This window comes from Halichoerus grypus, chromosome 3 (assembly GCF_964656455.1).
Source record: "Halichoerus grypus chromosome 3, mHalGry1.hap1.1, whole genome shotgun sequence".
Taxonomy (NCBI): domain Eukaryota; kingdom Metazoa; phylum Chordata; class Mammalia; order Carnivora; family Phocidae; genus Halichoerus; species Halichoerus grypus.
In genome coordinates, this window is record NC_135714.1 from 119,477,485 (window position 1) to 119,498,271 (window position 20,787).

Sequence of the window (20,787 nt, forward strand, 5' to 3'; positions counted from 1 at the left end):
GAGCTGTAGCCCTGAAAACTTCGGGAGGGAGCAAACGTGCGCATCCCAGTAGCAGCTTCCTTTCCTTGGTAGCGCTCTGTCAGAAAAGCTCCTCTGAGATCTGTGGTTGCCATCCGAATTCCACAGTCTGAACCCCGAACGGCTCTGTCTTCTCATACACATAAAAACACGCACACGTATTACATTACGTTTATTTTTAAGGACAAGAAACAATTTTCTTAGGAACGTCTCTGCCATCTCTTACTAGGAGTCATGCATACGTTATGTATTCAAACACGCCTATATGTGTGACCTCGTATTATAATCTGAAATTCCTAATGGGATTTTAATTAGAGCTGTAAAGAAATGACTGTGAAGGAGGTTGGTGAGGAAGAAGAAAAGAACCATAGGGAGGAAGAGGGCAAATGAGAAGATCAGATCTTATCTGCATCATTCACAGCTGGAGACTTACACCAACAACACAGACCCAAGAACGGGCATGTCAGGACGAAGCACAGGAGGTTCTGATTTGTTTATTCTCTGGGAGGAGGAAGGCGGGAAGGAGAAATCCTTCAGGGAGGCTCAGTACTTTTCTCTCCCTTGGGTAAAAATCAAGAATATTTTTATTGCACTGTTTACTCAAAATGTCCCTTCTTTTCAACGAGAAATTCTCCTTTTAGTCTTTAGTCCCTTCCAGGAGACCAGTTTACTCAGTGGCGCTTAAGTCCTGCACCCAGCTTGGGGGACACAAATAGCCCGCAGCACCCAGACCCAACACTGCTTTCAAACACAATCCCAGCACGTGTTTATCTCCCTGTGGAAAACCAAAGTTTGAAATAAGATCTAGTCTATAAAAAGCCTCTTGCTTCCCTCAGAGGTCAGACATTGCTCTTTCTGGTGAGGTGTAGTTTGCATGAAGCACAGCGAAGAGCCACTTCCTGGAAGAGAATTCTCAACTTCTCCCACCCACACACTCCCCCCATCGCAGCCCGTGAGCAAAAGGACGTTATTCTTATTTCTAGACAGTGTCTGACTCCCAGACCTCCATTCCACAGCAGGCTTTTACTCCAAAGCTGAAAGCTAGGGGACCTGCCCTCATTTACCAGCAAGGAGATTACCATTATTTACATGCGTTTAGAGTAACTTTTGTTCAGGAACGGGAGACAAGGCAGAACTAGAGAATTCTTCTTCCCAGGATGAATCACCCGCGGGTGAAGATGTCCACATGCACGCGGGCACGCTCTCGCATTCAGGTAAACAGGTGTGATCTACCGGCTCTGAAAATGTTCAACCGGGCAGTGGCCCGCGCAGCACCGGGCACTCGATCCACGAACAGCTGAGCTCGGGAGGCTGGCGGTGGGGTTTTTATCTGTGCGGAGAAGCTGTTCGGCTTCATCCCACCAGCTGAAATTCATTTTTCAAAAGAAATTAGACCAAGGTACTGTTGTTATAGCAACAGTCAGAGTCACTTACCCAGCCTCTTCCCTACAACCTCACTCTGACTTCTGTGGGCAGCAATTTCAATTATGTACAGGGAGTGACCAAGGCCGAGCCTGGGTGGACCTTTTCTTAGCCCTTTAAGGGGTAGAAGTGTAAATCCTCTAGGTCTAATCTGAAGCCCAAAGACAAGACTTGACCGTGTTCCACAGAGTTCTCCCGGTCCTGAAAGTCAATGAACGGTAAAGATCAGAGGAAAAAACCTTCAGTCCCTACGTTTTCATCTCTTGGGTAGGAACTGGACATGTAACCACCAAATTTCCTGGGGTTAACCAAGTACCGGCCATTTCAGAATGGGGACTTTCAGTGAGGATGGCAATGTTGGCAATCACCATCAGATCCTCAAGTGTTTTTATTACTTTGGTCCCCTGGGATTTTACTCTATTCTTGGGGATGTGGATTTCCCAATATTTCTAATCACCCACTCCAACCCCTGAAAATGACAATCAACTCCAAAATGCCCCTTTCTTAATGAAAATGTACATTACTGAACCTCTATGGCAAATAACTCTCCAAAGGAGTCAGCAATGTATTAGTCTACATTCACCCCAGGAATACCCCAAGTGGCAAACATCCATGAAGCCAGTGCTCCTGACTAATGTTACAATCTGGATTGTGCCCTCCCCAAACTCATATGTTGGAGCTCTAACCCCAGTACACTTCAGAATGTGACTGTATCTGGAGATAGGGTCTTTAAAGAGGTAATTAAGTTAGGGGCACCTGGATGGCTCAGTCGGTTGAGTGTCTGCCTCTTGATTCGGCTCAGGTCATGATCTCACAATCTTGGGATCGTGAGATGGAGCCCTGCATCAGGTTCCATGCTCAGCAGGGAGTCTGCTTGAGGATTCTCTCCCTCCTCCCCTTTGCCCCACCTCTCTAAAATAAATAAATAAATCTTTGTAAAAACGGGGGTAATTAGGTTAAAATGAGCTCATTAGGGTGGTCCCTAACCCAATCTGACTTGTGTCCTTATAGGAAGAAGAAATTAGGACAAAGATACACACAGAGGGAAGACCATGTGAAGCCACATGAAAAAGACAGCCATCTACAAGCCAAGGAGAGAGGCCTTAGGGAAACCAACCCTGCGAATAGCTTGATCTTGGGACTTCCAGCTTCCAGACCTGGTGTCTCAGCCGCCCAGTGTGTGTGCTACTTTATTATGGCAGCCCTAACAAGCTAATACAACAAATAATCTGGTTTAAACCTATCTCTGTCCTCTCCGCGTCTTTCGTAGGTTAGGCACTCCATAAGTATTCTATCTTGCACAAATTTGTTCATGCTTTGATTCAACTGATGGAGCACCTACTGTGTGTCAGGCTCTAGGACCCACTAGTGAACAAGATTCAAGAGCTTCCAGAGTGGAAGGGAAAGAAAAGCAGAGGGGGGGAAGGACAAGGTCGTTTGCAGTGAGCACCAGGGTTATGGAAGCCCAAAGGAGGGGGGGCACCCTTCAGTCCTAGAGGGACTGAAATGGAAACTGAGACTTTGGACTCACCGTGTGGTAAGAAGCCGGAGAAGAAAGAAGGTGTGGCTTCTAAGTGAAACCTCAAATAGTTGTGTCTGGCTTGAGCCAGGGTACAAGGGGAAGAGGCTGGGGAAGTAAGAGCCAAACAGATCAGGAAGGGCTTGTCTGCCATATTATGAAGTCTGGACTTTAGCCAGAAGGCTTTGGGAGACACTGGAATAAAAAGAGTCACTTGTAATGCGAACTTCAGGTTTCATGGTGATAGAAGTTGGTTGCAAAAGGTAAAATATTTGAAGTGATTTGTTTGCTAGGCCTGCCATAACAGAATACCACAGACTGGGTGTCTTGACTAATTTTCTCACACTTCTAGAGCCTGGGAGTTCAAAATCAAGGTATGTTGACAGGTCTGGTTTCTGCTGAGGCCTTTCTTCTTGGCTGGCAGATGGCCACCGTATCACTGTGTCCTCACATGGCCTTTCCTCTGTGCATGTGCAGCTCTGGGGTCTCTTTGTATGTCCAAATTTTCTCTTCGTATAGACACACCAGTCATGTTGGACTAAAGCCCACCCTAATGGCCTCATTTTAACTTCATCACCTCTTAAAATAAGGCCCAATTCCCAAAGACAGCCACATTCTGAGATACTGAGGGGGTTAGGATTTCAACATGTGAATTTTGGGGAAGGCACAATTCAGTATCCTTCCTGTAGAGTTGACCAAGCAAATGGCTAAAGCTATCCTTAACTTAGAAAATTAATACGACACAGATCTGGTCTTGAGGCAAGTAGTTCAACAATTGCTATTTGGTCCAGTGTTTAATAACATATTTTTTTAAAAAATGTTTTTCTCCCAATTTTAACCCCTAATTCAAAATACACTTCACATTTACCCCTTAACTACTGGCCAGCGAGTGTGGAAAGATGGCTCCAAGCAAAACCTCAATGCAGGCAGAAGAGACGTGCCATTATTTAGGAGATGCCGAATAAGGACCATTCCCTGAGGCTTAGTATAAATGTTACTTTACACGGATAATCCACCCCACTTCAGAGAGTCGCACAGAAGGAAAGCTGAGGCACAGAGAAACTAAGGCCACAGTGGAATTCAGAGGAAGAACAAAGAATGATAGTCAGGATTCCCTGCTGCAGCCCCGTGCCCCCTGCAATCAATTTCTTTGCCTGTAACAGGTTCAGAGTTTGTCAACTTTCTGTTCCAATTGTGGTGCGTTGTCAATGTTCTGTAACAGTGTGGAGTCAAAAGTATGTATCTCAATGGTTTTATCTTTCTTACCTAGCCATCCAGATATTATTTAAGCAGTTTCTATTATAATGCTACAGTTAGGTTTGCATAATATTTTCTGTAAGTGCCTACTTTTGCATGGTTATGAGCGCTCTAAAACTCCAGTGGGACAGAATTCTTTTCACCTTGGTCTCAGTTCTGATGCAAAATTTTTTGTAACAACAAATGATGACTTTAGGGATATTTTTGAAGTTACCTGACTGTAAAAAAAAAAGGGGGGGGAGTGGGAGATTTTTACTGCAATGAATATTTTGTTACCTTTTGTCCAGTTGAACACCACAAATCAAAAAGAGCTGAACATAAAGGCATCAAGGAAGGCAATGTAGTAGATCTCACTGAAGACGGCCCACACTGCCAGATTTAAGTAAATGAGGTCTGCATTCACATGCTTATCAGTATTTAAAAATACCCTGAGTGTACACAACAGAAAATGTCAGGAACTTGAAAAGCAAAAATATGCATGTGGCTCTTTCCAGATCTCACTAAAGCACAGCAACTAAACAAACTTAATTATGTGATCGGGCCGCAGTTACTTAACCTTTCCGGACCTCTGTTTCCTCAATTATAAAATGAGAGGGCTGGCCTGCCCGATCTCCAAAGCTTGTTCCTGCTCTAACAGAGTCTCTATTTGGACTCTGGATTCAAATCAGTGACTCACTTTCAAAAATCACTCTGGAAGACACTGTTAACTCAGATGGGCAGCTGAACTTTGGCAGGTAGTTTACCAAGTAACCAAGAGCCTCATTTCAAGTCAGAGAGCAAGAATTCATTAAATTCTTCTGCACATGTTCCTTGGATTTAGGAAATTTGAAAAAAAAAATACACTTAAATCCAAATCACAATTATCTTCAAAACAAAAGTGTATAAATCACATGGTTCATTTAAAAGGATTCTTCATTTTTTGACGGTCAACTTGGGTGTCAGGTGCTGAGCTGAGTACAGAGAATGTGAAAGATGCACAAGACCCCTGGCTTTCAAAGAAATTCACAACCTGTTACCCATTTTCATTCTGCTCCTAAGTGTCTACTGGAAAAGGCTCCCATTATGTGTAACACTTGTCAAACATAGCCTACAGCCACATTCCTATTCTGGTGACCACGATTTGGTTAACTTTTGGAACAGTGTGTGGCTCTTCTTTATGTCTACCATGAAGATTCTGAATAAATGGTCTGAAATTACACCAAGAGCCTGAATGTGCCGGTTTGGGTCATTAGATACTCGACCGGGTTGTAAGTCGGAGCTCTCCACCTGTTCTGGGTACCCACTACCACATGTATCACCTAGAAGTGGCAGATGGGGGTGGGCCTAATCTTAGGCTTCGAGTCAGGGGCCCTGGGTCCTAGAATCACATCTCTCATGACGAAGCTGTGTGTTCTGTGGAAGTCAGGTGAATATTTGTACCTCCATTTTTGCCTGGACAAAATAATCTCTACAATTCCTTCTAAATCGAGCAGCCAGGAATTTTCCTCTCTAGTTAATTGGGATATACTTGGAAGGTGAACCAACTGACATTTTAGGGTTACTCTTAACCTTGTGTTTTTTTTCTAAAATATGTAACTAATTCCTAAATTTGAGAGAATGAAAAAGTTTGTGTTGGTTGCTGTTTCTCCGCGTTATGTAGTAAAACCTGATGAATTCAATTGCTGATCATTTTGCCTTTAGCTGTAACTTGGTTAAGGGCCAACCTGATATGTATTCTTATGTACGAAAAAAGAGCTTACTATGTAAAGAATAGGTATAATAAAGATCATAAGGGGAACAGTAGGAATGCTTAACCTACTTAAGGTAGAAATGGGTCTCAAGGACTCAAGCACTCAAGAGACTCAAATTTAAATAAACAATTGATACATGCATTATGAACTCTTCTCATATATTAATTAAAGTAGTTCCCCAAGGATGTTTATTTACTAACAGTTTGATAGTCTAGTTTGAATTGCAGTTGTTCCTTTTTTTTTTTTTTAAAGATTTTATTTATTTATTTGACAGAGAGAGACACAGCTAGAGAGGGAACACAAGCAGGGGGAGTGGGAGAGGGAGAAGCAGGCCCCCCGCCGAGCAGGGAGCCTGATGCGGGGCTCGATCCCAGCACCCCAGGATCATGACCTGAGCCGAAGGCAGACGCTTAACGACTGAGCCACCCAGGTGCCCCACTTTTAAATATATACATGTAGTATATATTTACCATTACACTTCAGATTTTTCTCAATTCAGGCAGCTGTTTGCCCAAATTAGTTTAAATTATGGAGAGTCTATTGTGTTCATAAACTCTTCATCTAAATGGCAGAAATGACGACTATAAAATTTGTCTTAGGTTTGTTGGAACTCTGCAGCTTAACTTCTAGTCTGAGATTTGTAAAGAATGAACATGGAATGATTAATGGCCATTACTGATTTCTTACAGCTGTAACTTATCAGAATACGTATACTCTAATACTGTACCCATGGTAATTAACTCATTACTATGAAGTGTCACAGAAATGCATTATGCGAAGTATGCGTTGAATCACATTTAGCAATTTCTTTTTATGTTTAAATCCAGAAGCTTAGTGTTCTCTAATAGTGGGAGCTTTGCATGGGAGTTGGGGGCTTTACAAGAGAGTTGGGGCTTAACATGGGAGTCATGCCCAGGAGCTGGTGTTCCTTGGCAGGAGTATAACAAGCTTTGTGACTTTGGCCACTCTTTTACACTTTTCTGCACCTCAGTTCCTAATTTGAAAATGGGCATATTCATGTGTGACCCCTACTATACCTCATGGAAAGGATTAAGCAGATTAAGTCTATAAAACAGTTGGTCACCAGAAGGAAAGGCATTAAGGAAATTGCTCAGCATACTGTAGTGGTGACTCCTCTAACTGCATGAATATTTAATGAACAGGTACACATAATACTTGACATTTCTATGGAGCTTTTCATGCAAGCATCTTAACATCACTTAAAGAAATGCATGGCAACAATTATCAGACATCTGGGAAGCATCAGCTCATTGGACAGAGAGGGTAGAGACACAGGAGCTTTGTTTTTAACATCACAGTGTTCAAGACTAGGGTTATATTCAAATACAGTTATCCCACAAATCTGAAGATATGACCTTAGAAATAGAGCAATGTTCATTTGAGAGCCATCCGGCCATACACAGGAGGTAACCTAAACAACACAGGTGCAAAACCTCCCTAAGAAGTAAGCACATAGTTGGAGATGGGCCCAGATGGGCCCTGTTAACTGGATGAGAGAAGTCAGCAAAGAGAAAAAGAAATAGTATTAGTGAGAGATCAAAATAAAACGTCATCAGGAAATTAGGACCCCCCCCAAAAAAAGAATTTGTGGTTAGATTTGTAATGTCAGTTGCAGTTTGAAATGAGAACTAAGAGACCATTAGATTAGTATCCAGAGTAATTCACTGGGAATCTAAGAGAGGGTTCTGCTGGGATATCCTACAGCATTAATATCATCTGGAACTTGCTGAAATGCAAATTCTTGGCCAGTTCCCCAGATTTCCTGAATCGGAAACTCTGATCGTGGAGCCTGAACTCTGTTTTTTAACAAGCCCTCAAAGTGATTCTCATGAGTTTGAGAATCACTGTTCAAGAGTAGTGCTGCCTGTCCAACAGAATTTATCAAGATGATGGAGATATTCTGTATCTACACTATCTGATATGTTAGCATCTAGCTGCATGTGGCTGTTGAGTACTTGAAATGTGCCTAGCACTACTGAGGAACTGACTTTTAAATTTCATTAATTTTAATTAAGTTTAAGATAGCTACATTCAATGAGTGGCTATTCCATTGGATAGCAAAGTTCTAGAATGACGCTGTAAATGAATGCCAGGTTTTTGATCAGTAAGAAAAGCAAATGGTGAGGAATGGAGATGCTGAGTGTGACTTTTGTGTAAGAAATCTTGTTTGGAAACGCAAGAGGAAAAGAAAAGGCATCATGGCTGGTATGTCAGGAGGTGAAGTAAAGGTTTTTTTTTTTTCAGGAAAAGGAAGTCTTGAGTGTGTTTGAAATGTGAAGAGAAATCAGAGAGCCAGAGAGGTTGGCCCTAAGGAAACAGGGACAAATGAAAAATTGTGATGGAGAGGTCTAACTGTGGTAAAATATCCATAACATAAAATTTACTATCTTAACCGTAAAGTGTACAATTTAGTGTTATTAAGTACATCCACTCTGTTATGTATCCGTCTCCACCACCCATCTCCAAAACCCTTTTCATCTTGCAAAATTGAAACTCTATGCCCATTAAACAATAACTCTCTATTCCCTCCTTCCCTCAGGCCCTGGAAACCAGCATTCTGCTGCTATAAATTTAAAGATTTTATTTATTTATTTTTATTTGAGAGAGAGAGAGTGCATGCACATGGTGGGGAGGGGCAGAGGAGAGAGAGAGAGAGAGAATCCCAAGCAGACTCCCCACTGAGCACGGAGCCCAACACGGGGCTCAATCTCATGACCCCGAGATCATGACCCAAGCTGAAACCAAGACTCGGGTGCTTAACTGATTGAGCCACCCAGGTGCCCCTCTGCCTCTATGAATTGAACTACTCTAGATAACTCATGTAAGTGGAATCATACAGTATTTGTCTTTTTGTGACTGGAATATTTCATTTAGTAAAATATCCCTACAGTTTATCCATGTTGTAGCATGTATCAGAATTTCCTCTTTTTAAGGCTGCATACTGTTCCATTATATGCATAGATCACTCATCCATCTATGGCATTTCGGTTGCTTCCACCTTTTGTCGATTGTGAATAGACTGTGCTGCTATGAACATGGCTTTACAAATACCTCGAGGCCTTGCTTTCAGTTCCTTTAGGTATATATCCAGAAGTGGAACTGCGGGATCATGTGGTAGTTCTAGTTTTAATTTTTTGCAGAACCTCCACATTATTTCCCATGGTGGCTGAACTACTTTACATTCCTACCGAGATACTTGTTTTTGAGACAATGAAGAATGGAACATCAGAGCCATCAAGAGAATGATTTAAAGACAATGTGGGAAAGAGGGATGTTGAAATGCAACTGTGTGTGTGTGGTGGGGGGGGGCAGACAAGGCAGCTTAGTTCTAAAAGTTTCAATTTTCTCACTTATGTTGATGCAAGGATCTCACCTCCAAGAAAGGACACTGCTGAGGAAGAAAAACCCAGGGCTTGAGGAGAAAGCAAATGAAGGTTTTGTAGAATTAGTCCATTATAAAAGAAGAACAGGGAAGCTCTTTGAGGGCTCTGAAGCAGAGGTATATACATATAGTGTAGAAGTATGTTATGGGATTGAATTGTGTTCCCCCCCCCAAAAAAGATATGTTGAAGTCCTAACCCCAGTACCTCAGAAAGTGACTTCATCTGGAAACAGAGTCACCATAGGTGTAATTGGTTAAGATGAAATCATACTGGAGTAGAGTGGGCTCCTGATTCAACATGAACGTGATCGTTCTTGTAAGAATACGGCCATGTGAAGACATGGAGACACACAGAGAGAACTCCATGTGATGGCAGAAGCAGAAATTGGAGTTACGTAGCTATAAGCCAAGGAATGCTAAAGAATGCTGGCAAACCCTGAGAAGCTAGAAAGAGGCAATGAAGGATCCACGCAGAGTCCGAGGGAGCATAGCTCTGCTGACACCTTGATTTCAGACCTCCAGCCTCCAGGACTGTGGAGACAATAGATTTCTGTTGTTTTAAGCCGTCTCGTTGGTAGAACCATGCGATGGCGGCCCTAGGAACTGATACAGCTGCAGAGTAAGAATCTGTAATAGGCCAAGGTCATCCCATGCCAAGACCAAAATGAGTACTTCCAAATTACTGTGCCTCCCGCCTATGAGCAATATGCTTTCTGACACACTGTGATAATATAGGTGATAAGTCAATGTAATATATATTTTGAATCACAGTCCTTACTTAAAGATTCTCTTTCTTTCTGTCTGTCTTCACAGGAACAAATGGAGCACGCATATAAACACACTAAATTGTATGCTTCTAAGAACCAAGATGGGAAGGAAATCTCCATATCTCAGGGCAGAAGAGCCGTCATTACTTGGAAGGCCTTCTGGATTTTATTTCACCTGCATTTGGCCTCTAATTTTTTTTTTTTTCTGGGTTATAAGTCTGGGTACAGCTCTTGCTTTACTCATAAAAATCAAAGACTTCTCTAATTTTTTAAATTTCTATGTTTGTCTGCTTTTGCTGACTCTGGCTTTTATTGTAGGTGCTAATTCATGATTTGGGGAAGATAGGATTACAGTTATTTTCCTGCTTTTCCACTTGAGTTTTAGGGAAACAGTCAGCGTTGAGGTGATGAATGCCAACTCAGATTAAGCTACTGAAGAAGAAGCTGCCTGGTTACGAACTCCGGGGTGGGTCTCCCCCAGAGGTGGATGGGTAATGGCTGTGGGAGCTGGGGGGCCAGGTGGGGTCAGCACCGTCACTGGCTGCAGAGCAGGCTAAGGGTTGAAATCCTTCACAGTGTCTCGACAGAAGAGTCTGGTTGGTCTACAGTGGAAGGGAGCTCAGCTATTGCAGACGTGGAAACAGCGTGTATTATTTGGTTAAGCAGAATAACCTTGAGCATCTGCCAAGTCAAAACACAAGTTGTAAAAACAAAATCTCTCCCTTGCTGCCTACTTGCTCTTCTCCCTTTAAAACACAGCTCTTACTTTTGTTAAAATTCACCTACATCCTAGTAAAAATGGAAGAAAAGAGCCATAAACTGTGGTTGTAACAACAACAAAAAATCCAGAGATAACTATATTTTAATACTTCTCTACAAGAAACATATCCAGTTCACAGACTCCTTCCCACCCTCCCTTCCACAGCCCCTCGAATTAAAAAAAAAAAAAAAAAAAATTTTTTTTTTAAAACTTTGGCTTTTCATGAAAGGCATACAGCAAAAGTATCATTGTTCCAAAATTCCAAAGCAATTTCACAATCATAATGAAATGATGGAGGAAATGGTTTTGTTGAGGTCTTGAAAACAATCACCCCATGTTGCTGTGTGGTAGATCTTTATAAATGATAAAGGGATTTGCAAAAATTAGTTCATTCATTCAACACACACTCACTGAGCATCATTTATGTACCGGGCCCTACGTGCAAAGCTGGGGAAGCAGAGATGAATAAGACACAGTCTGCCTGGGAGAGCTCACAACAGAGGGAGACAGCTATTATTATTATTCATTATATGTGGCTAGGCTTCCCATGCCCTACTCCTATCTCCAGCCCTAGGAACCTCGATTTTAATTCACAAAGAACCATATTGTGGGGAGAAAAAAAAAAAAAGAGAAAATGACCACAGTAAATCCTGTAAAGGTGGCAGGTCTCTCCAGAAATATAGCTACACTGTGAGCTTAGACCTCCTTTAAACTAAGGGCAGGGGAAGAAAAGAACACAGCAAAATGCATATGCAAACTACCAAACCAAACCACAACAAACATCTGGAAGTAAATTAGAGAAATTCAAAACTAACTGGGAAAGAAAATTATTTATAGTATAAAAATTAGTTAAAAAGGAAAATGAAATACATTGGAATAGGGTCAAAAGCATCTTTCTCTCCTTGTCCTTTTCAGAATTGCCCCAGAGTATCATACGAGGAAAGACATTACCCTCAGCTCTATTGGAGACTTTGAGCTTCGTAGACAAAGGGATCCATGTCTAGAATTGATAACCCAATTTCTACATATTTGGGGTTGAACTCAGATGAACCAACTCGAATATTGAAACTCAGGTTTCCTGATGTGATTTTATGCCTGCTTCAAATCAGTGGCTGAGGAGAAAAGTATATACACAATAAATCTAAAATCATTCAATTACCTTAAGTCAATCGGGAGGTTTATATTTACTGAGAACAGGCATTTGACTCTCATATTACAAAGACATGCAAATGACTCCCAAGTTGCAAAATCATTCTGGATAGCTTATTACTCCATTCTCAGATGTTGGAGGAGCAAGGGGGAGGCTTGAGAGTTTGATCAGGAAAATACTACGCTTGTCATTTGGCAAAAACAGCATGCTAACTCAGCCTCTGGAATTACCAGCTGTATGAGTGTCAGCTCACAGGAAGGGAAAAACATCCAGCCCCTCTTTGGAAACAGATTCATGCTGCAAAATTATCCAAGTTAATTTCCTTCTGTTAATTAAGCCAGTATCCTTATTAGCAAAGGGAGATGACCAAGTCTAGTCTTTATCCAATGACTCACAGAATGATGAGGTTAGCTGGCCCCATCTCTGTGTTAAAACTTAACTTGCAGATAGAGTGTCATAGAGTCTGTATAAGAAGTACTAGCCCTACCCGGTACTTAGTTCTGCTTTTACCACTGTTGAACAAAGGATCTCTCAGAAACTACCACCACACGTTCTGCTAACCACTAAATTCCCACACGGCTTCATCTCAGAGATCTCTCTGTGTGTGAGCCCAAGGTCCCATAACATCCGGTGCCCCTCGTGGGGCTGGAGACCAACCAAGCAGCATTGAGGGGTAGTCATCTGAACCCCCCTGTGACAAGGTACCTCACATGGAGGATAGGTTCATGGTGGACACACTCTGACTTCCTCCTTATTGTAAGCAGAATTTTGGTGGTGATGACGGGTGGGAATGGGGACAGGAATTCCTCTAGAATCGCTCTGGGATCCAGGTCCAAACCAAGGTAAGTCTGAAAGTAATGCTGAACCAAATCACTGACTGTTACCCAGGCCGGCCCCAACAACTGAGGCTCTCCTCGAAGTTATCAGCAAACAGCAACCATTCGCTGGGCATCCATTACATGCCAGGCAAATCCAAGATCCTTCCCTTAATTTCCACATCAACCCTGTAAGGTAATACACATCTTTTATACAAATGAGGAAACCAGGGCTCAGGGAGATTTAAATAAATTGCCCAAGGTCACACAGCTAGAGTGAGGGAGCTGAGATTTGAATTCCAGAGCCTGTGCTTTTCCGTTCCACACCTCTCCACTTGTGAATGGAACGTGTTTCTCATTTCCAAACTACTCTGAAGTGAGAGTGGCTCCGAAGTGAGATAGGAAGAGGGAAGGCCTCCTCAGAACTCTCTCCCCTCAGCGGTGGGCTGACACATAAGGAAGTATTATCTGCAAATGGACTTCCTATAAGGACTACAGCTCTTTCGGTGATGGGGGTAGTGACTAATCACATTGCCAGCCACTTCCCAGGGACATCACTCCAATGGCACCAACGTGAGCACATACTTCCCAGGAAACCAAACCTAGCCTGCACAAAACCATCGGGAATAGTCTGCTCTAGGTAAACACGGCCTCAGCTCCTAAAAGGACAGAGGGCCACCAACCATGGTTCATCGCTGGAGCTACACAAACTCATAGTATGCCAGCACTGCCTTTATCCGGGTCCTCCTAATTCTGTTTTGCTCTTAATTCATTTTTCTTTGTTAATACCTTTCACTTTAATTTCGCTTTCCTCATACGACTGGGCTAATACTGCCTAGTTCAGAAGATGAATATAAGGACTAAGCAAGGTAACATAAGCAATGTATTCAACAGCACCACTTACAGTCTTTGCAACTTTCCTCGCCCATTAGTAATCCCACAGTAACATGGTAACCTGTACGGGTTTTCAAGTGGGTGTTCTCCAGCCCCCTAGATAATATTGTCATCCAATACAGAAGCAATGCAAACATACAATTTTAGATGACAGAACCAGGCTTCCACAATATGGACACTGCTGTCTTTTTAAACTTGGGAATTACATAAAAATGGATTTTAGAATCTCTGAGAACCCCCAAAAGTTGTGTGCAGAATTTTGTGCGTATGTGTCTTTTTTTCAGAAGAGAGGGCCTAAAGCTTTGATCACATTCTCAGTGTGGTCCATGATCCTCCAAAAACCTAAGAACCACTCTCCTCACAAGTTAGCCGTAACAAATAAGATTGGGTGGAACCTGTCTTACAAGCAGCTTTGATTTCCCTGAAGCTCAAAGCCATGTGCTCTTGCAATTCTAGATTGTATTAATGAACGTATGTTCTAGAGATCTGGGAAGACGTATGTTTGTTCTATCCTGATGGCACCTGGCAGGCTGGGCTTGACTCTGGAGTCCTTATTTTCTTCAGGCAGTAGGACAGCAAGAGGGCATGACTGGGGCAGAGGAGGCCCCAGAAACCCTGTCACGTGAGAAGCAGGGGAAGGAGCAGACGCTATCTCGCTGGAGAAAATGAGAGCAGCGCAGTGGGAACACCACAGCTCCTCTTAAGTTGCCAACTGCTGCACCAGAAAAGGATTAGATTTAATCTAGGGAGCTCCAGAATAAGGAACCAAGATCAAGGGCTGGAAGTTACGGGGAGAGAGAATTCAGCCTCTATATGAGGAGGAACTTTTAAAAACGATTAGAGAGATTCAAAATAGAAAGGGCTACCTTGTGAGGCTAATGAGCTTCCTGTCCCTTGTGTCTTCATACCAAGGCTGCATGTTCATCTGTCAGGAATTTGTAAAGGGGATTCTTTATTGGGTGGAAGGTAGGAGACAATGACCTCTACGATTCCTTCTAATTCCATGATCTGATCTATTAAGATTTTATATCTCCTATTAAAATTTATAGTCAAAGATCCAAACACATGTTCCCGTGCTTCATATAATAGATACTTGCGGCAAATGACTTTATAAAGGGAATAACCACTCTTTTTTTTCCACTTTTGATTTTTATGTATTTGTTTTCTCAAAATGGGGTGTGCCTGTGTATGAAATGCCGTATCTGCATTTCCAGCCCGTACTCCTCCCATCTGTCTCCTCTTTCTGAGTCCCCACTGCCCCCACCAGAATTCATGGCACTGTCATCTCTCCCTGGGCACCTGCACTATGCTCCTACCTGTTAATTTATTTGTTTTTACATAATCTCTAAACCCAACATGGGGCTCCAACTCACAACCCCGAGATCAAGAGTTTCACGCTCCTCTATCTTGAGCCAGCCAAGCATCCCCTACCCTCCTGTTAAACCTTGTTTCCCATCCCAGCCTATTCTCCATGAGCAACTAGAGTAATCATTTAAAAACATTAATCCGGCTAGGTCTTTCTCTTAAACTCGAAACCGTGCCTTACAGGGTGCTGGATGACCTGGTGTCTCCGAGCCCGTTTCATGCCCCCCTCTCGTGACACGCTCAACACGCCAGCCCCCTCTGCTCCTCCTCTCCCCAAAACGCCAGCCCCCCTTGCTCTTCCCTCCCCTGCAGTTGCAGCCTCTGGGCCTCTTCTCCCAGTTCCCCTCCATCCCTCATGATTCAGCTCAACTATGTCCTCAGGAAGGCTGTTCCTGGCCACCATGTCTCAGCCACACCTCCCCACTTACACCCTGTTACATCACTCTGTTTCATTTTCTTCATACCGCTTATTACAACTGATAATCATCTGGCCTCTTATTTTTGATTTGGTATTGGCTTCTTCCCTGCTTTGAGTATCAGTCCATTGAAGGTATGGACCTGGTCTGTGTTGTTCACTAACCTTCTGCATCCAGAGTCTAGCATAGGGACTAGCTCATGGCCGGTGGTCAGTAAGTATTTCTGGAACGAAAGAATAAATGAGTGTGTGATTGCATGAACAATTCTGTCCAGTACTGATGGTCAGGTCGGGGGCGGTGCGTGACCGTGTTCTTCCTAGCATGTAAGCATGACTGTGTTTGCTTGATGCCTCATCCTCTTACCTAGGACAGGGCTGTGTACGCAGCAGGCCCTCAAGAGAATTTTGGATTGACTCCCACGAAGCTCACAAACGTCATTTAAAGCCAAAGATTAGAGAAAACAATCTTTTTCACTGAAGATAAAAAGATATTACCCAAGCCTCAGAACGTCCTTACACACACTGTGTGGTAAAATCCTAGAGAGGAATAGCATAGCTCCCTAAATCTGGGATACTGTGTCTCCCCCCACTCCCCCACCCCCACCCCCGAAGGCTTTTAGAAAAAAAATATTCTGGCAGTGAGGAACAAGAGATGCTGGAATGGGTTACTGAGGAGGTGGTAGAATCTCCTTTTCTGGAGCTCTTTAAAAATAGAACAGCCATCTGGGATGATTTAGATATGGTCTTCATTGAAGAAGGGGGATGGAAGAGGGAATGAAAGATCTAAGTCCCATCTCGTCCTTGATTTTCTGATATTTCACTTTAAAGTTGGATTCATAGCAAAAGCCTGAAAGGAGCAAGGAATTCACTTTTTCTTTCAGCTGAAAGTTAAATCCTATTTTACTTTGAACTATAATTCTGCTGTATCACTCTCTTCTCAAATGGGCAATTTGGATGTCATACTTTTTTTGTTATGGAGAAAGTTTGGATGAAACTTAACTTCCACGTTCTCTTTCCTAGAAAGGAAAGCACAGGGATTTAAGATGGGAGAGGTTCGCTGTCAGGAAATGACAGGCTGAAAAGTACAAGTCAGCATGGGTCCTGCCCATGCCGCTGCAGAGAACGGAGGGGCAGGAAGCGGCACATGGAAACACATCCCACAACAGGAACCTGCTGTGGTCACACGCAAAAGTCAGCTCTAGAAGGCTAGTCCGCGGTTCCTAACAATTGATTCTTCATTTTTTTGTTTTGTTAAAATGGGATCAAGCTTGGGAAAGTCATGTAAACAGCATAAAGTATATTTTTCCGACTATAGTCGGCTCTGAAATTATAGCAATTGAACTGTCTCCCGGCTTTGTTCTTATGACTCTTGCTTGATTTGTCAAAGCTGCATAGTCAAAAGAATAATAGATTTTAATACACAGAAGCCTGAATTTTACTATTTTTTCTATAGAGGCCACATTGTAAAAAGCCTTGTTAAATTTGTTTCTCAGCAGTATTTGTATGCCATAACTGTTTTTCTAACCTAAATAAACTTGGTTGTGATTATCAAATACATTTATTTTTAAATGTTCATTACAAGCACTGTTGTGCATAACAAAGTAATGACCAATATGGCTCGACTTTGGCTTTGCTTTGTTTTGTTTTGAAAGGGAACACAACCAGATTAATGACGGCATTAACTTTTTTTTTTTTTTGGCTTTTCTGTAAGTTAATGAATAATCCATATTTCTATGGAATATTTTGTTAAGTCAGAACACAGCATGACCATAAAGGTCTTCACAAACCATACCTGAAAACTGTCCCTGCCACTTTATAGGACATGCTCCTTCATTTACTCCTTGCTCTCGGGACGTTGGTTGAGTGTCCACATGGGTGAGATCTCTGTGGATCTGTGTGTGTGCATCTGTGTCCACTTATGCTAGAAACGGAACTTGAATGCCAGACGCTCACAGCAAGAGAATTCTAAGGTAGAAAGAAAAACTCCTAAAACAAAAAGAAGGAAATGGGGTATTCTCAAAGAACTTTGACATGAATCACTTTAAGGTGCCTCCGTAATACAAAATCCACACACTGTTGTGCTTTGGTACATCCTGTTACGAAACTGTTTGCTAAAGTGGTCACCACCCACCTTTCATTAACGGATGGAGGGCACATATTTGTTCAGGGCAGAGAGAAACATCTGATCCTTTAATGGAGCAGGATTAAGGGTCTGCAGAGAAGTTGTAACTTCTACAGAACATTGGTTCCAACTTTTCCTCCCCTGAGGCCAAACTCTCAGGACTGGAGTCCCTGGGATTACTGCCTGGGATGAGTGAGGTGGGGGGACCAGGCTGGGGCCTGGGTTATGGAGCTGTGGCAGAGGAGAATTTCATCTCTGGGGTAAAAAGCCTGGATGAGTTTGGGCCCAGCCAGGTTTGATCTGACAAAAGCAAGGCCTGTGAACATGACCTTCTTTCTATCTGCTTTATAGCCTTCCTTTTGCTCTAATCACCCCCCACCCCCTTCGCACAGGTGGGAACAGGTGAGTCAGTCCTCCCATATCTCCCTGGCTGAATCTCCTCACCCTATTCTTATTGCTCCTCATTTGTCCCCTCTCTCCTCTCCACTTTCTGCTGCCCTCCGTGGGCACGTGACACACTCTGTGGGAGGCCCGGGCCTGACTCTGGAGCCCCTCCTACACTGACCCTCACATCCAGGCTCCAGGATGGCTCAAACTTCAGCCCCACAATTTCCCTCTCCTGGCTCCTGGTCAACTCTCTCCCCCCTCCATTGCTTGCTGCCACGTTGGAAAGCTGGTCACTTTGTTATTTACAAACTACAGTTTTCAGTCTCACTTCACTCTCTACGCTGCTCACTATTGCTCCTTTGGGGTTTTCTCACAGCCTTCTCTCACGAATTCAACACCACCACTCCCTCAGTGTAAAACAAGCGTCTGGAGCTTGCTGGGGCTTGCAAAAAAAAAGGGGGGGGGGCTGCCGCTTTCCCAAAGCCCTTCCTCTGGCACTGCAAATGTTAACGCGGATCTGCAGGGAGATTGCAATTCTAACATAATGAGATATTAATGAGCTTTGCACATGTCCCTAGCCACAACAGTTCTCTCCCCCTCCCCGCCCCCCCCCCCCCCCCGCCCCGCACGCCCTCTTCAGCAAATCTAAAGAGAACCTGCTCCTTCTCTGACACTACGATTCCTCCACTTGCCTTCGCACCTGCCCTCTCCCGCTCCGCGCCCGGGCTGCCCTGCTCACCTCAAGCGGCCAGCACTACAGAGCACCAAATGGGCTGGCACTGCCTTGTTTCCTGGCCTAATGGATGCTTGTTTAAACACTGGAGCTGTTTGCATTGCTGCGGCTCACTGCATGTTAAACACAGTCCTCTGAAACCCTATCCCAATCCAATAAAGGTATCAGCAGTTCAGTGTGGGGAGGCAATTACTCTATGGTCCCAAGTGTGCCTTCTAAGCTCTAGGAAGGAAAATTTGATCGAACAACTAAAAGGAAAATCTGATTCGGCTCAGCATCACGTGGAGGACACAAGGCTTAACTGCAGCCAGGTCTGTGGAGGGCAGAGGGAAATCAATGATGAGCTAGGGAGAGCAACCGCACATTGTTAAGAGGGCTTTAAGCCAGCCTGTTAGTAACACCATCCCCTGCCTTTGCGGAGAGACACCTGCCTATCCTCCCACTTCGGCTCCCTTTTTCTTTCTTTCTTTTTTATTCCGAGGGGTATACTTATTTATTTTTTAATGACAAACTGCCATCCTTCTTAACACTCTCCACCTCTCACTCACCTTTAATTCCTTAAGCACTCATATAAGAAAAAATGGCTTTTCTTGTGCAAGATCATTACCATATCAAAGGCAATAGAGAGAGAGCAAAAATGATAGAGGGATAATATACCGGCGGAGAGAAGAAGGCAGGCCTGCTTCAGAGAGAACGGTGGGTCCCTAACCTCAGGCTAATGATACCAGTCGATAATGCAATGGATCGGTTTCCTGCCTTAGCTAAGTCTGAAAAATCAGGGGAATTCGACACAAGATTTAAATTTATTTCTCAAAAGTTTTAGAAAAGTGAATACTCGCCTCCATTTTTAAGTTCTGGACATGAAGAGATACGGGGCTTAGGTTTCTTTTACCTCTCCCTGTTCTTCATTTAAAAGCCTGCCCTGCAATGGTCCTTCTCTCCACCTCTCCACCGGAAGAGTGAGAAAGCAGCGATGGATGCATCTGGCAACCCTGAGAAATGCCACACCCCATGCTCACGGGGGCGCCATCCACTTCCCAGGCATCTTGCCAAATCGCTGCCTATTCCCCTAGGTACAAGGGATGCGGCCAAGATGGAGCCAGAGCGCTGTGTCAGCATTAGGCAGCAGGAGCTCCTGTCTAACGGGCAGAAGGGTAAAGCCGTCCCTTCAGAAGAGACAAGGACCAGAGGCCTAAGGCAGTCTGCAATCCCTCCACCCCATGTGATCCCTGCACCCCAAGGCTGAGAGGTGGAGTGAGCTCTCCCTATGACAGGGTTCCAGAAGGATAATTAACACACTGAGAACTATTCGCTCTGTAACCATGTTCATGGGGCCTCTAGAGTCTCCGACCTGGCCTTGTACTCTACTCTGCCTCTTTGTCACTCACTGCACCTGCCTTGGAAAAAGTCTGGCTCCCACCCACCAGGCTCCAGGTGCTGGGGCAAGCGCACCATGAGGCTCCACCAGGCGAGCAGCTCGGCGGAATGGGTCTTGCCCTTCGGGGAGGCATGTACTCCTACACCTCCCTTTGTCACGAACTGGGAACAGTCATGGCAACTTGTAGAGAATGGTGACCTTTGAGTCCCAGGGCGGTTGATGTCAGGTCAAGTATTCCTGAATTTACATAAGCCACGGAGAGCATATTTGGTTCTTGTGTTCTCCTTGGTCTCCTGACTTAACATTCACGGAATAGCCTCATCACCTCAGGCCTGGAGAATATGGACAAATGAACAACAATAAGCCCCTCCTGAAAATTATAGTAAATGCCTTCCTTGTCCTGCACACTGGGGAATGAAGTGTTCCATTTAAGATATATATATATATATAATATATATATATATGAAAAGCTTTCTAACAATATTGGATATTTCCCTAGTTTATTAAAAGGCAGATAACATTTTTTGATAACCCATAGGGTCACAAGGTACTGACTCTGTCATAGGTTTGTTGTTTAGTTTCTTTGTCTAGGAGAAATAAAAGGGTAGTTATTTGATTATCATCTACTTTTATTAGGAAAGAAGAGAACCTT

At 43.5% G+C, this 20,787-nt stretch overlaps 1 protein-coding gene across 2 annotated transcripts in view; it reads right to left on the bottom strand.

The window, feature by feature from the left end:
• MAML3 (mastermind like transcriptional coactivator 3) overlaps positions 1 to 20,787 on the bottom strand; it is a 395,961-nt gene that overhangs the window by 174,478 nt on the left and 200,696 nt on the right. The gene's annotated exons all lie outside the window — the stretch shown is intronic.